Source organism: Ambystoma mexicanum, chromosome 6q (assembly GCF_040938575.1).
Source record: "Ambystoma mexicanum isolate Mex_15411 chromosome 6q, UKY_AmexF1_1, whole genome shotgun sequence".
Taxonomy (NCBI): domain Eukaryota; kingdom Metazoa; phylum Chordata; class Amphibia; order Caudata; family Ambystomatidae; genus Ambystoma; species Ambystoma mexicanum.
This window is the reverse complement of record NC_090937.1, coordinates 899,776,031-899,791,494: the sequence shown is the minus strand read 5'-3', so window position 1 is coordinate 899,791,494 and position 15,464 is coordinate 899,776,031.

Here is a 15,464-nt window from a genome sequence, read left to right as displayed (position 1 = left end):
AGGAAAATAACACAACTCAAATAACTACTCACTTCCACTCTACTTCACTCCCATTTAACCCGACATGTTTCATTCCTCACTCATTTCATACACACGCAGTCAAGGGAAATTCATCAGGGGTGTATACTTAAAAGCACGATATGTCTCAATAGGTCGTTTTACGCGGCGGAACTGAAGTTACCGCCTCTCAACCTGAATAGTTCAAGGTGAACGTTTAATGTTCCACAACTATTCTGCCAACTACCGTGTTTAAGAACTACGCGAACACTGGCTTTAGCAAGGGCACCTGGACCCATACAATTTACAATTAATTCAAAAAGTGAGCTGTTATAGCGTCCGATACAAAAACAGTTATTTTCTTATAGTTGTGGTAGAGTTCGGACTGCCCTCTCGCGAGGAACGGACACGTGACACCTGTGGAAAGACAAGGAGAGAAAAGACCAATCACTATAGTCCCTCATTCTTAAGACTGTTATGTTACGAAGTCTCAGGAGCTAACAAGTGCTCCAACCTTGTCAAATTATAGGGCTGATCAAACTGGGACCGGACTCCTTATGTTAAGAAATATCAAAACTTCATTATGAAAAACCACAAAGAGCGGCACCCTCTCTAAAGGGCCAAATTACTCATAAACCAACACATCATTATTTGATGTTGGAAAATGCACTAGATAGTGCAAAGACAGAAGTACAGAAAACAAAGAGAGAAGTTGCCAGAAAAACAATTCTTCCCAAGTTGGGTGCAGTCAGATCATCACAAAGCTCACCTTACGGTAGCTTGCGCAATACTTCAACAAAGAATGGTATGTGGTGGATGGCTGAACAGATTCAAGTGCCCTCTATCAGATCTCTACACAGGTTCCACTGAAAAGCGCTTCCAGTCATCTATTAGACCGTGTAATGGGGGAGAGGAAGAGAAAGGAAAAGTGAAAGGCGCTGTTGGCAAAATCTCGAAGTCTGTTTCTACTCTAAAAAGTAATGGATTCGAAAAATCACTGTGCCTTACCTTAAGTTGATGACGTTGTGTGTAGCTCTAATACAATACTGCACATAACGAAAATGTTGCCGTGTTTCACCACTCAATCACGTATGTCTACATGGGTAAAGAAAATATAGATAAATATATATGTGTGGACCGAATCTGATTCGGTGAAACTAAACATGCTTATTAATTAAGCAGTAATAGTATATAGCATGTCGTGACACCTAAATCCTGACTTTAGAGGCACCATCAGTACCGAGCTCAAATCTGAATCAAGGAAGCGGCTACAAAATCTAGGTTACTACAGCCTTTAACACCAAAAATAAACACTCATAATCGTGGTGGACAGCTTAAGGTATAGCCATCGGCAAGGTCTTTCGCACAGGCATAAGTAGCCTTTTAGGCGAATTAGCAAGTAACTAACATACGCACCCTCTAAGCCAAAGGGGGCATGTAATATACAGCCCTCCCCCGTTATGGCTGGCTAACGTATCAACAAACAAGCCATGGGACTGATGTAGATGTCAAGTTCAAAGCACAAGCTGCTCTAGTCATTACCGTTGCGAAGTCGACATCCCTTCGGCGCGGCCAATAAATTACTGGCGTGTCATCGGGTGGAATGCAGCCCAGTTTCTTGTGGGTCTCGTCGCGTTTGTCAAATTCTGGCAGGCAATGGATCTATGCTCCGCTCTCTCATTTAAATAGGCGTGTCAATAAGTCTCACTTAATTATGGGCAGCTGTAATAGCTGTCGCTCCCAAGGACATCTTCATTCCAAGGGATGATGGGACTTGTGGTCCCAATTTCGCACTAGAAGTTACCTTAAATATCAAACCATCCCTGGAACAACTTTAAACAGGTGGAAACAATAAGGCTCACAAAATCGATAATATGTTGAAGATTATGATTAGTTTAAAAGGGTATTAACCCAAAAGCCGTCCTACCTCGAATTATATATATTTACTGACATCTGCGCGTGATTGCCTTCACAGACACTCTGCTCTACTGAAAAGAACTGGAAACACTGAAAAACCCATGGGCACGCGGCCCCGAACAAGGCACACAGCCCCAAAAGAAAAGGCACAAGATTTTCATAATAATGCACTGTTCTTATATATTAAAAAGATCAAAATGTAAGTGTACTGGCGAGGGGGCGCAGGGTAACTCATCAAGGTGGTCCCAAGGAAATGGAGGGTTTGAACCCTTACCCCAATGTTGTAAACATGGGCCTTTAAACATATCCTGTGGCGGGCTATAGCGGACTTGTGTCGACACATCATGCACTGAATCGTTGCATTGAGACGTAATGCTATCAGCCAACCTAGGTTAACCAATCAAGTCTATCATTCAGGCCTGTAAGTGAACTATTTGTGAGGAAAATCAGGATGGTGACCTACTGTTCATTTACATGGTGGCTTCATCAGAGGCTTGGATTCCGTGTTCGAAGAGCAATAGCCAACTGTGTAGTTCGAGCCATTCGGTTGAAATTCCCCTGTGATAGCAGACAGTACAGGGGATTTTCACAAATAAGGTGCTACAACCTCAAGTATACAATTTGTTGTTTGTTTGTGCCATGAACCTCACCAAACTAAATACAATATAAATTACAACATACAAATAGTTGTTTGAATTTTTCAGTGAGTCAAGAACATGCCAAATCGTCTCTGAGGGATATGAAAGAATGGTTGGTGCCCTTTTGCGCACACCTCGGTCCCATCTATCCCCCCTCCAGTATTCCTCCCTCCAGTAGTGGGTGGGTGGGAGTTCTCAAGATGCCAAACACCATGTACAACTCACAGGGATGCTCCAGACTCCCCTCTTCAAGACCACGTCCCTGCAATAAACATAAGTGTGTATCCCTTCAACAGTGTTCCGGGCCTTTTACGCTCATCAGATACCCATCCATCCCCCCTCCAGTATCAATGGCAGTTTGCACCTGTCTACATGTACTCTCAAGGGAGCTGGGTGGGTGGAAAGACCCACATTGCCAAACACCATGTACACTTGAAAGGGATCACCCACACAGGGACCATTGGCCTGGCATGTCTTGAAAGTTCTCCTGTTTGGCTAAACCTAGGGTGGTATCGCAAACTTCTGCCCATCATGTCATAGTTTAGAAATCCATCTTAAAACCCTACTCCAGCACTCGTAAACAAATAAGCTCCTCCTTCCATCCCCTAGGGACTAGCACAGATGTTTGGCACAATGCCTAGTCGGAGCATGAATGTAACTTACCATTTTGGAATTATTTTTCACAAACTTGCATTCCCATTTCGGCTTGTGCCGCTTTGAAATAGAATTTTGTTGTAGAATGTGTCGTACAAATGTTCACCTTGTGCTTCGTGTGGCAACTTGACAAGAAAATGAACACACTGGAGACCTATTTAGTATGAGCACAGAATGTCATCCTGTCTCACATAATGGCAGGGAGGTCTGCTTCAGGTGCGCAAGGGAGCATGAACGGACATGCATGAATTGTAGTTAGAGCCATAGAATATATTCCAGAAGTGCAAGTAGCAAACAAATGATTCTAGAGCGGAACAAGGACATAGAAATGTTGGGCAGTTGGTATATTGCACACTAGGCGTTAGGGTATGCTTTGTGACATGAAACAGTGCTGGACAAGGGAGAGGTGAGGTTTCGATTTAATTTTCTTACAGAGATGATATCCCCGGAGGTAACAGCAACACATAATTTTCTGGACTGTTCTTTCATTCCTGTTGCGAAACATGGCTATTTGTAACTGTCCTGTCAGTGATGTGATTTGTAATGTCATCAGTGTTCTCATACAACATGTAATTAGTGATGTCATCAGTGATGTAATCTGTGATGTCATCATTGTGATAATAGGCTGTGCAACAGGGGGTGCAAAGTTAAAGTGGCTCTAGCTGAATTTCCAGGGTTTTGTTGAATTATGTTTTCACCTTAACGAACTGGCAAATACATTTTTTCCTTGAATAAATAAATATATATATATATGTATATATATATATATATATATATATATATATATATATATATATATATATATATATATATATATATATATTATAGGAGGTCTGTAAAGTGCAATTCTGGATACATAGGCCTCAATTATGACGGAGTGCCTAGAAACTCATGTAGCAGTCAAATGCTACCCCTTCCTATCGAAATGGCTGGTGGCAGTTGTTTTACAACGAACTACCATGATTTTTCCCAACCATGAACACTGGTAGCTAAAAATCACAGGGTCCATGTTTTTCAAGCTGGCGTCTGAGCCCCCCTTGGTAAAAACAAGTCCCGGTCTTCTTTTTTCACCGTTTCTTTTTTGGAAAGTTCCTTCTGGAGTCTGTCTCTGCATGCCAAATTTTAAAGAAAAGGCATATTTCAGTGCAATTTGATTTGACCTTCAAAGGGGAAGAGATAACACAGTTAGAATATTCCCCTTGTGACATTGCTAAATACTTTAAGCCAATCAAAGCAAATGGGGTGATTTTGAGGGTTTGAGTATCTGAAAATCTGAAAGTCGAACCCATTAGAAGCTCTGTCTATCAGAAAATGCTGCTTCATTGGCAGAGTTTGCAGAGTATTTAAAATCAAACACAAGCAAAGTTGAGAGAGTTCTTGGGGAAAGCAGCAGTAGATGAACACTTGTCGAATATCCAACAGATGATTGGGGGTACTCCCTCGTTAGAACTGATAGAGATCCTTCTTAATAGTGCCTTTTCGAGATGGAGCCACATTTCTAGACCATTCCCAAAACACAACAAAATTGCCTGAATGGAATTTGGCAGCGGGGGCAGACTTGAAGAAAAGCTCTCCAGGGCCTCCAAAAAGACAAAGTGAGAGCAATAAACCAAGTGCATTAAGGTATATATCCCAATAATAAGTTAAACCACAATTAGTGACTGAAAGTGTTTTGGGGAAATCATGTCTGCACGCTATGCCAATAAATGTGGACAGGGCTTGTTAAGGAAATGAGTGGACATATATTCAAAATAGAATGCCTTGTGGTCTATGCAATTATAGATTCTATTAATCTTTAACAGTAACAAATGACACATTAATTCCCTACGTTTTCACAGGGCCATATTTAATCTGGATTTGTGAGCATTGTGTTCAATGTGACTGAAAGATTTTCAAGTTTTGGTAGACATTTTGATGTATGAAGTTGATAGTTATGTAAAAGAAACAGGAAGGTTGTTTCATCCCTTTAAAAGCCAAGACAGTAGTGTCAATTTATATAAACAAAATTGTTTCCAAATAAAACAGCAGAGAAAAGTAATCATTCTCCTTAAGTGGATTCTGATGTCAAATAAAGTTTATTTGTCAATTCCTTTTCTACTTCATTGTTATATGAGACTTGTATGAACCTCTAATATATCAAGGTACTTTGCACTCCAACTGAAAGGTTCTTTAATAAACCCAAACCTAAAGTCATATTAGATGTACCAAACCTTATTGTATCTATGTCCAAGATAGAAACCAATAATGTTAAACCTTAGGAGTTGACTCTAGCTATCTAGAATAGGAAAGACACATGTGAACACAATATATTCACTGATGACATCAATTGTCAATGATGTCAGAGATAACTGTGGGAATCATATGTTATAAAGTTTATTCTCAGTATGGGTTTGCAGTTTCTTTGAATTCAATGTCAGGTGGCAATGCATATGATCATATTGAAGAGAGGTTTACTCTTTAGTATAGAATAGTTATTCAGGCTTGCTTTTATACAAATGGGTGTATGAGAAATGATATTTTATTTGTATCACGCTCATACACAAGTGTTTCAGACCTCGACGAGGCAAGGGCTGGGAACAAGGGAGGACAAAACAATGATCTTACTAGGTCCAGTGACATTGAGAATGTGCAAGTGCAGGGTAGAGGGAAGGGGAAAAAGCAAGGGAGAGGTGAGAAATGGAAAGTGCTGATTAAGGGATAACAACAACAACAAATGGTAGTGCAGCGAGCATGGTGGCAAGTGCAGGTTTAGAGCGCAGACAAGGGGTGTCTGATAAGAGCAGGTAAGTGGACTGTAGGGTTACCGATACAGTCTCAAGTGCATGGGTTGCCAGGAGGAAGTGCAGGTGTGTGGCTTGGTAGGCAGGGACTTGCGCCCAAAATCAGAGGGTAAACCAGGTGCACAGTGCCACAGTGCCTGATCAGCAGAGGAGAGGAAGAGCAAAAGCAAAGAGGAAAGTCTTGAGGTGCTTCCAGAACAGAGATGGTTTGCATAAAGTTTCAGAGTGGCAGGGAGGCTGTTCCGAAGGGAGGCCGCAGCCCAGGAACGAGATCTACCATCAACTCGTTGCTTCGAGAAACAACTGACCCTGAGGGAGTTGGAGGTAGAGGAGTGAAGAGCTTGAGTGGGAAGGTATTTACGGAGGGAGAGTTGAAGGCATTTTGGACCCAGGCCCCAGAAAGTCTTGTGGACAATACAAAGGATCTTGCATTTAATCCCTGCAGCACTGGAAGTCAATTAAGAGATTTCAGGGCTGGAGAGATATGTTCCCAGGGCTTGAGGCCAAGGGCAAGTCTTGCAGTCCTGTTCTAAATGAGTTGCAGAGGGCGGAGAGCAGAAGCAGGCAGATTTAGAAAGAGGCTGTTGCAGTAATCCAGCCTGGAGAGAACCAGAGCTCTAGATACAGTAAGCTTCTGCGGAAAGAAGAGGAAAAGAAGAATACCTCTGAGGAGGTGCAGTTGGTAGTTTGACTTCTTAGAGACATCAGAGATGTGAGGAGAAAATGAGAGTGTGGAGTTGAAGATGACCCCAAGGTTCTTAGCCTCATAGGTGGGAGCAGGAAGAGGGTCAAGGGAGGACATCCAGAGAGTGACAGGAAAGGAGGGTGCAGGTGTGCGGATGAGGAGAATCTGTGTCTTACTAGCATTAAGGCAGAGATCATTTGAGGCACACCACTCCTGGATAGCAGACAGACTGTCAGTGATGAGATAAGGAGAAGAGGGGGCAGAGAGAAGATTGAAAACAAGCTTAGTGTCATCGGCATAGCGGTGAAAGTTGGAGCAGATAGCGGCAATGCGGTTGTCAAGGGATGCAAGGTATTGGTTGAACAGCCAGGGAGATAGGTTAAACCCCTGGGGCACACCAAAGGTAGAGAGTGAGATAGAGGAAAGGAAGGGCCCAAGTTGGACCTGGGAGGGTCAATCAGTGAGGAAAGAGGTCCTGATCAGTGATACCCAGGTTATTACCAAGATGGTTGAGCAGGGTGGCATAGCTGACCATGTCAACAGCAAAAGAGAGATCGAGTAGGATGAGGACAGAAGGGATGTTAGATTCATGGTTGGAGAGCAGGTCTTCACGGATGTTCAGGAGAGCAGTTTCTGTGCTTCTGGCAGCTTTAAATCCAGACTGATGGTCATGGAGATAACCAACAGAATCAGTGTGAAGGTTAATCTAGGAGATGGCCAGTTTTTCCATTAGTTTGCCCAGGAAAGGAGTGATGGAGATCGGGCGATAGTTAGCTGGGCATGAGGGGTCGGCTGTGGGTGTCTTGAGAAGAGGGTGCACAAAATAGTACTTCAGAGGGAAGGGGAGGGCTCCAGAGGCAAAGGAGTGGTTGCAGAAGTCAGCAGAGTAGGAGCAAGGGTGTCAATGTGGTCCTTGATGGTTTTAGAGGAACAGGGATGAACCTGTTTCATAGACCAGACTTGTCTAGCAACCTCGCCAGGGGAGAACAGAGGAGAGGACGAGAAAGAGGGAGGGGGCCGCTGCACGAGGGCCATAGTTAGCAGATACAGAAAGGGGAAGAGGTGGAGAGTACGAGAGGGTGGACAGGATATCCTGTGTTTTTTAAATGACATGAGAGGCAAGGGCATTGCAACGTGCCGGGAGGTGACAGTCGAGGTAGAGACTGCAGCAGGGTTGGTCAGCTTCTTGCAGATTTTAAAGATTTTGGCTGAGTTGGTAGATGCCACAGTGACGCGGCTTGGTTGTAGGCTCTCTTCTTAGTTTGGACAAGGAGCTGGTATTGCCTTTGGAGCAGGCGGCAGGCCAGTTTGTCAGAGGATGCACAGGAAGCCAGCCATTTCCTCACAGCCACCGTACACTTGCGTTTAAGGGTAACTAGGTCAGGGTCGAACCAAGAGTTGCACTTCGCTTTGGGCTTCAAGTGGATCCTCATGACAAGGGCAAGAATCTCCAGAGTATCAGCGATAGAAGAGTAGAGCATGGGAAAGGCTGTGCCAGGGTGTGAGTCAGCCAGAGAAGGAGGAGGGGGAGAGAAAGTGGTGGCCAAATCCTCAACTGACACACTCTTCATGGGTCCAATAACCAAGAAGGCAGGTGGCAATATTGGAGTTGGATTGGCCTGAGGGGTAGAGAGGGAGAGATGGGAGGAAAGGAGGGTATGATCACTCCAGGAGAGAGGAGTGGTGAGTGGGATGGTGAGGGGGAGGTCAGAGCAGATCAAAACATCCAACGTGTGCCCTACAGAGTGAGTCGGGGCAGAGAGGACAATAGAAAGAGATTGAGAATCGCAGAGCTCACAAAAGAGTCCAGAGTAAGAGCTGGGAGCATCCAGATGGATATTGAGGTCACCATGAAGGAGAAGTTGCATTGTCAAGGCCAGGAGGGAGGAGGAGCGGTCTTCCCACTCAGAGAGGAAGGAGGTGATCTGACCAGCTGGCTGATAAATAGTAGCCACGGTAAGAGAGTGGCCAGGAGAGAGAGAAAGCCTGCACACAAGGCATTTGAAAGAGTAGTAGGTCAGCATAGGAATGACAGAGGCAGGAATCCACTCCGGGAAGATCAGGCCTAAACCCCCTCCGGAGTGGTTGGATCTGGGCGCAGAGAGGATCTTGTAGCCATCAGGGAGGAGAGTGTCCAAGCTTGTGACAGAGCTGGCTGTGAACCATGTCTCGGTGAGACTGAGGTCTTCGAAGTCAAATTCTTCCAGGAGGTGGCAGATGTCAGTTGTGTGCATTGTGAACTACAACATTAGCGAGATAAAAGCAGATAGTTTGACTTTATTTTCTCGAGACATGGTACCTGTGTGTATGTGGAATATTGTGCGTAGCGTCTCCAGCACTGAAAGTGAGGGAATCACCTTTAATTTCTAGATTCAGCATGTTAAATAAAAGAGATTATTCAGATTAACCACTGCCTGTTTATTTTCCCAGATTTCTGGGGTGGAAATGTCTTGGTGGGTGTTGTTAGCTCAAGGACATTTCTTTTTAAAATAACCTAATGAAAAAATATAAACATAATATTCCATACATTAAGGTAATTACAACTCCCCACCTCTTGGAATATGGGTGATGCAGCTGAGGTTGTTAGAGAGACTAAGGGCCAGATTCATGGAATTTTTGCACAGTTCAACATGACTTTGCACTGCTGAAAAGTGACTTTGCACTGCAGATACAAACACTGATTCATGGAACTGTGCAAAGTGTATTTTTGTAATGCAAAGTCAGTGCAAAGGTGATTTTGTACTGCAAACATGAGGAGTTTGCACTGAATTTGCACTGCAACAATACACTGTGTACAGTTCCATGAACGAAGCTTTGTGTCGGCAGTGCTGCAGTCACTTTTCAGAAGCCCATGTCACTTTACCTGATGTAGTGTCTGCTATTCTGGCTAACTGACAGCCTGCAGTGGGGGCTTAGGGATAAACTCTGGTCTACTTAATTGGTGGCTTCTTTGTAGGCTGATAGGCTAGATGCTGGGGGGGGGTGGTGAGGGCTCCTGCTCTCATCCCAAAAAGGCAGCCACAAGGATGTAATTGATTGCTTCATGGCAAACACATGTGAGCTACTTCCTCTGTGGTTCTGCAGCTTGCACACGGAATCCATTTTCTGCTTTAATGCTGCCCCACCATCTGCTTAGTTAATGCTTGCATTCACGCAGTTCTAGCTACATGGGCTATTGCAGCTTGTTCAGCAGATATTGGCCTGTTGTTTTCCTCAGCACCCCCGTAGATTGCTTGTGGTCTCATGCAGATGAAATGTGACCTATTAGGTGAAGCTGAACTGCCCCTTCCCAGCTGGGACCAAGCATGATTTCCATATGATCTTTCACCTTCTGTAAATGGCATTGCAGGCTGAAAAAGTATGATCTTGAGGGTTGCCCAGAGGGATTACCGGTGGTTAAGTTTAATTAACAACTGCCCAGGCATCAACCTTAAGTTTTTCATTTGTTGCCACCCTTGTCAAATCCTGCTCAAAGCAACGGCTACTTTTATGGATAGAATTAGATAAGGAAATGTGAGTAAATGTGCATTATTATACTATCAGTTGGGTGTTTCACTCATTAAATGTGTGCGTGAAGTGCACTTGTTTTCATGCAATGAAATTGCACAGTTTCTCTGTGATGCATAACGTGTGTATGGATGGTATAATTACCATGAAAAGCGTCCTTAAGTACTTTAAGTGTGGATTCATATCACGATGGGCAGATAATCCATTCATAACATTTTGTCCTTGGTTTTCCGAAACACATTTGCATAGAGGACCAGACAAAATAGCTGTCATTTTATTTTACTTTGAGCATATTCTGGCAGAAATGCCCAGGCCCGTACATTCCTTGGACGCAGACTGTCGTATATGTTTATATCTGTCCTGATGGGCACACTTTAGAAAGCATTTTTAATAGCTGGTGCCTGTTGTTAACCCATGAATGGGAATATGTTTGCTTTGTGTACAATGGAGTAAAGTTTAAACCTGATGCATATATCAACGCTGGGTTCTGTCATAAAAAAAGAAAACGTTGTGGAAGAGCTTCCAATATATATTTCTGATGTTATGTTAATATAATGATCCCTATGCAAGTACAGACATGTACACGTGAGCTTGGAAAAGTGCTGGAAGTGCAATCTCTGGCCCTACTATTGGAACACATACATATCAGTGCGCATAGAGGAATTACATCTTTAGATACCTGCAATGTTTGACATCTATATAATCCCATCATTTGAGAATGAGTGGGTGTGCCATGGTTGCTTAGCTCACCCTTAAAATGAAATTGACTCTATGCATGGAACTTGATTGTATGTTAAACTAATCCAGAAAGGAAATATGTATTGGATGATTCCATGTGTCCAGCAAAACATGTCTTTAATCCTGAGATTTCATGTAGCAGTCCTATACCATCATCAGAAATTGAAATAACTGGAGCTGAAACATGCATTGATTAAAAGATAGCCCAAGTTGTGTCTATGATGAGTCGATCAACATTACTGTGTTATAAGTGAACTTTCTAAACTTGAGCTCTTCTGTTATTTCTTTCGAACAGAAGCAACCAGTGTAGCTTATATACACCATGATAAGATTATAAAAGAGGTCCAGCCACACAGTCAGGTAAATGTTCTTAGATAGATGGTGCTATGATAAATATTTTAAGAAGATAAATTGAATACACATTTCATATTAATTTTTAAGTGTTTTGGATGGTATGCACTGATTGAAAGTCTTCAATATATAACTTCAGACAAGGCACACCAAATGATTTGGACAAAGAAGTTAAGGGAGTGAACAGTTAACTCTTAAATGTTTATGTATGTCTACAACTTTCATCAGTCATAAAGACGTATGTTGTACAGTGGTGAATGAACAAGATGAGAACAGAAATAATGATTGCACCTCACAAGTACAACATCAGTAGACCTATATATGTAGGTCTTGATTGGTGATTGAATCATGGCAAGGTCGAAGTTACGATAAGTGAGCGATGACGATGAACGTTGTGCAGTCTTGGGCAACCGTTAAAGAATCTGGAGCTCTATGCGGAGGCAGGCACGGGAAATTTGTAAAAGTGGTAGTTACAGTAATTTAGTGGGGGGCGAGATAATGTGAGGGATTGGGTGAGCCATATTTAAAAAATAAAAGGTAATTAGCATTTAGTTTTAGTTCTTTGATTGTGCAATGTGACACATTCAGTTTATCAAGGTAACAAATGTGGCATACCTGTAGGGGAGGAAATCTCTGAAACTGAAAATGACAGAAGCTTGGGGGTCTGGTCAATGCACAAAGCGTTTGAATTTCTGTGAAAATTATTGGGGTCTGGAGAAAATAACATTGACACTTGGCAGGATAAAGCGACAGACCTTCATGGAGGAAAGTCATTCAAAGTCTTCAAGTGATTGAAAGCATGGCACACATGACCTAGTGTGACACTCAGGTGCATGGAGGAGCAGAAAAAAGTAAATAGCACAGGTTGTGCTATTGTGTTGACGCACTAATGTGGCTTTTGTTGTGGACGAAAGTTACACACATTTAGGGAGTCAGGAGATGACCTTCAGTGTCCATCTCTTGAAATGAGTGAACTGCACAGGTGTGCTTGGTTGATACTCAGGTGAAGACATTCAGAGAGTCACAACATGTGTGTGCAGGGAGGGGCAGCAAGTTCCTTAGTGCACCTTGTGCTGTTGTTGACGTGTACATATGATACTCAGAGTGTGGAAGTTACAGACAGTCGGAGAGGCAGGGGATAGCAGGCTGGCAGTGTATGTCATGAACTTAATCAACAGCATACTTGCCTTTGGGCAACACTACCTAACAGTGACTGTCCATCTTGTGAAATGAGTGAACAGCGCATGTGCAGACAATATGCCTGGATTACATAAATTATCTATATGCAGGGGGATATGTGCTCCCTGTGGTCTCTTTAGACCTGCTGCAGCACTTTCTGGGTGCACAGCTGATGCCATAATATCAAGAGGCCATTTGAAGGGATCAAAAAACATGTAACCCCTACCTCTGAAGTCATACTGAACAACATGCAGTACAAGTACATGTGCAAAATGTGCAACCTAACTTTCAGGTGAGGTTACACTTTCCACTCCATCCACTATGGCTGGTATTTGTATTTGCATTTATATTTATTGTGTTTTTTATAGCGCCTTTGTCCAAAGCGCTTCACATAGGACGGTCAATGGTACATAGATTCAGAAATGCAAATCAGTGTTCATAAACAGTAACAATCAATCAGAGGACTGAAGCAGGTGGGTTTTTAGAGAGGAATGGAACAGAGGATAGGAAGTAATGGAGCGAAGAGACAGGGGGAGCATGTTCCAGTGAAGAGGGGCAAGGCCCTAGAAACAGCGAAAACGGGATTGAGCACAGGGGGGGGGCAGGGAACATTAAGTCTAAAAAGACTAGCAGAGCGGAGGGAGTAAGATGGAGAGTAAAATGAAAGGAGAGATTAAGGTAGCCAGGAGCAAGTCTGTAAAGACATTTGAAAACTAGACAGAGAACGTTGTATTTAAGCTTAGAATAGAAGGACAACCAGCCGAGATAGGGAAGGGAAGGAGAAATTGGGTCCCGGTAAGAGAGAAGACAGAGTGAGCGAACAGAAGAATGATCGATAGATTTCAGAGGAGCAAGGCATGAGCGGGGAAGACAAAAGAATAGAAATGAACAATAGAATAGTCAGGAGAAGACTAGTGAAGAGACAAGGAGTTTTGTACTGTGAAACGTAAGAAAAGCGTGGACTTTATGAATGTTATAGAGATGAAATCAACAGGCGCAGGATGTAAGGGAGATATGATGGACATAGGAGAAATTAGAATGAAAGTAAAGAACGAGATTGCGGGCAGTGGGAGTGAGAAAGTGAGCCCAGGTAGTGAGGGGGTGATCTTGTGTAACGAAGATCAGATCAGAGCAGCACACAGTGCACTTGAACTGCATGCTGACATTGAGAGAATTAAGATGTTTTGGATGACATGGATGATCACGATGAACATCAAAATAAATATTACAATCCACTAGAGTCAGCTCAGGAAAATACATTCATGCTGAAAAGCAGAAATACTAGTGGTGACGATCTGGAGCAGAATGTGACCACACACACAGAGGCAGAAGTAGTAAAAGCACAAACTCTCCACCTGTGTATAGCCACATTGAAACAAAACAGGTTTCCTGTCATATATGAGTGCAACACATCATAATGTGAAACCTAAAATAACAGCTCCATCACCATCAGCACCACTCTCATAGGAACACAGTCTGTGTGTTGTTGGCCCCTCAATGAAAATCAAATGTGTTGTTAGCCCACAATATGAATAAGAAAATGGCAGTGAACGCAAAATGCAATTCAAAGGAATTTTGCAGAATATGCTGTAAATCTGTGTGCCAAGAAGAGGCAGGGACCAACTTGAGTGCCACTTCTTTGCAGACCCATTTACTGTGCATCATGTACAGACGTAGAAATTATTTGAAATACCCGAAGTGCATATTTCCCCATACCAAATGGAAAGAGGCATACAAACACCTAAACCAAGTATGTCCCCTATGCCCACCAATTCATATCAGTAGCACCTGTGAAAAACCTGAAGGTGGTCTCCCATCTACTTCCCCGGGATCCTCTGTTCAGGTGCTCAGTGAAGGGCTGTCACTCTCGGATCCCGACCCTGGGGTGGACAAGCAGGGGAGGATCACCTGAGTGGAGTGTCGTTGATTATTGCAGAGAGGGTACCTGATGATGAGACATGGTATCACCCCCCTTTTCTGATATTGGACTACCTTCCCCTCCATTAGCCTTCATGGGCCTTTGTCAGTCTCATTCCATCATACCCTGTAAATTGCCTTTCAGTACTGGGAAGAAGAAGAGGAAACTAGGAGCAATGCAGGTTTTCTTTTGTAAAACCCACTATGTTTCTGTGACGAGGAAGAGAGGCTTAGATGCATAAAGCCATGTAGATCAGGCATGTCACACTAATGAGTTTACACAAAGTCAGGCAGTTACGAATGACTCGTTCCATCGGAAATCCATCAACAGTCAGGGTACATATAAAATATGGCGTGCAAAAGGAGGAAGAGAGAGGTTTGACAAGTATGAGTGCTACAGAAGGTGTAGGAGGACTGGAGAACCTGAGAAGTGCCATACAGAGGGGACGAGAATTCAAAGCACCAAAACGCTGACAAGGTTTCTGGGAGTCCCGCCAGGAGTGCAGTGTCGCACTGGGAACCCTTGTCAGGAAGGCAGAGAGCGATCACTATGAAGAGTGGAGGCAGAGGCTAGCACAAAGGTCAGGATGTACAGAGGGAAGCCCCCAGTGAAGAGAGTTGCAGTCCGGCAAGTATCAGTGCACCCTCGGGGCGCCGGGGCACTTCGGGAAGGGCTGTTGAGCCCAAACCTCACAAATCTTGAATAATGAATATAATGAAAGCTGAATGCTTGCATTCTTGAATGGTGAATGTAATGAAAAGCTGAAAGCTAACAATCTTGAATACCGAACATAACAAAAAGCTGAATATTTGCAATCTTGAATACCAAACGTAACGAAAAGCTGAACATTTACAATCTTGAATTCTGAATGTAATGAAAAGCTTAACATAAAATAGCAACAGGGGCTATTAGCCCACACCATGAAAGGTGACCAACGTTGAATATTAAATGAGTTGAGAGGGGGTATTGAGCCCACACATTGAAAATGTGTATATATTGCTGACTTTGGCAAGAGTGGCTGCCTGAACCCACACAACAGAAATTGTATGACTCCATCATTGTCAAAAGACATCTCCAGAGTAAATTGAAAAACTTGAACT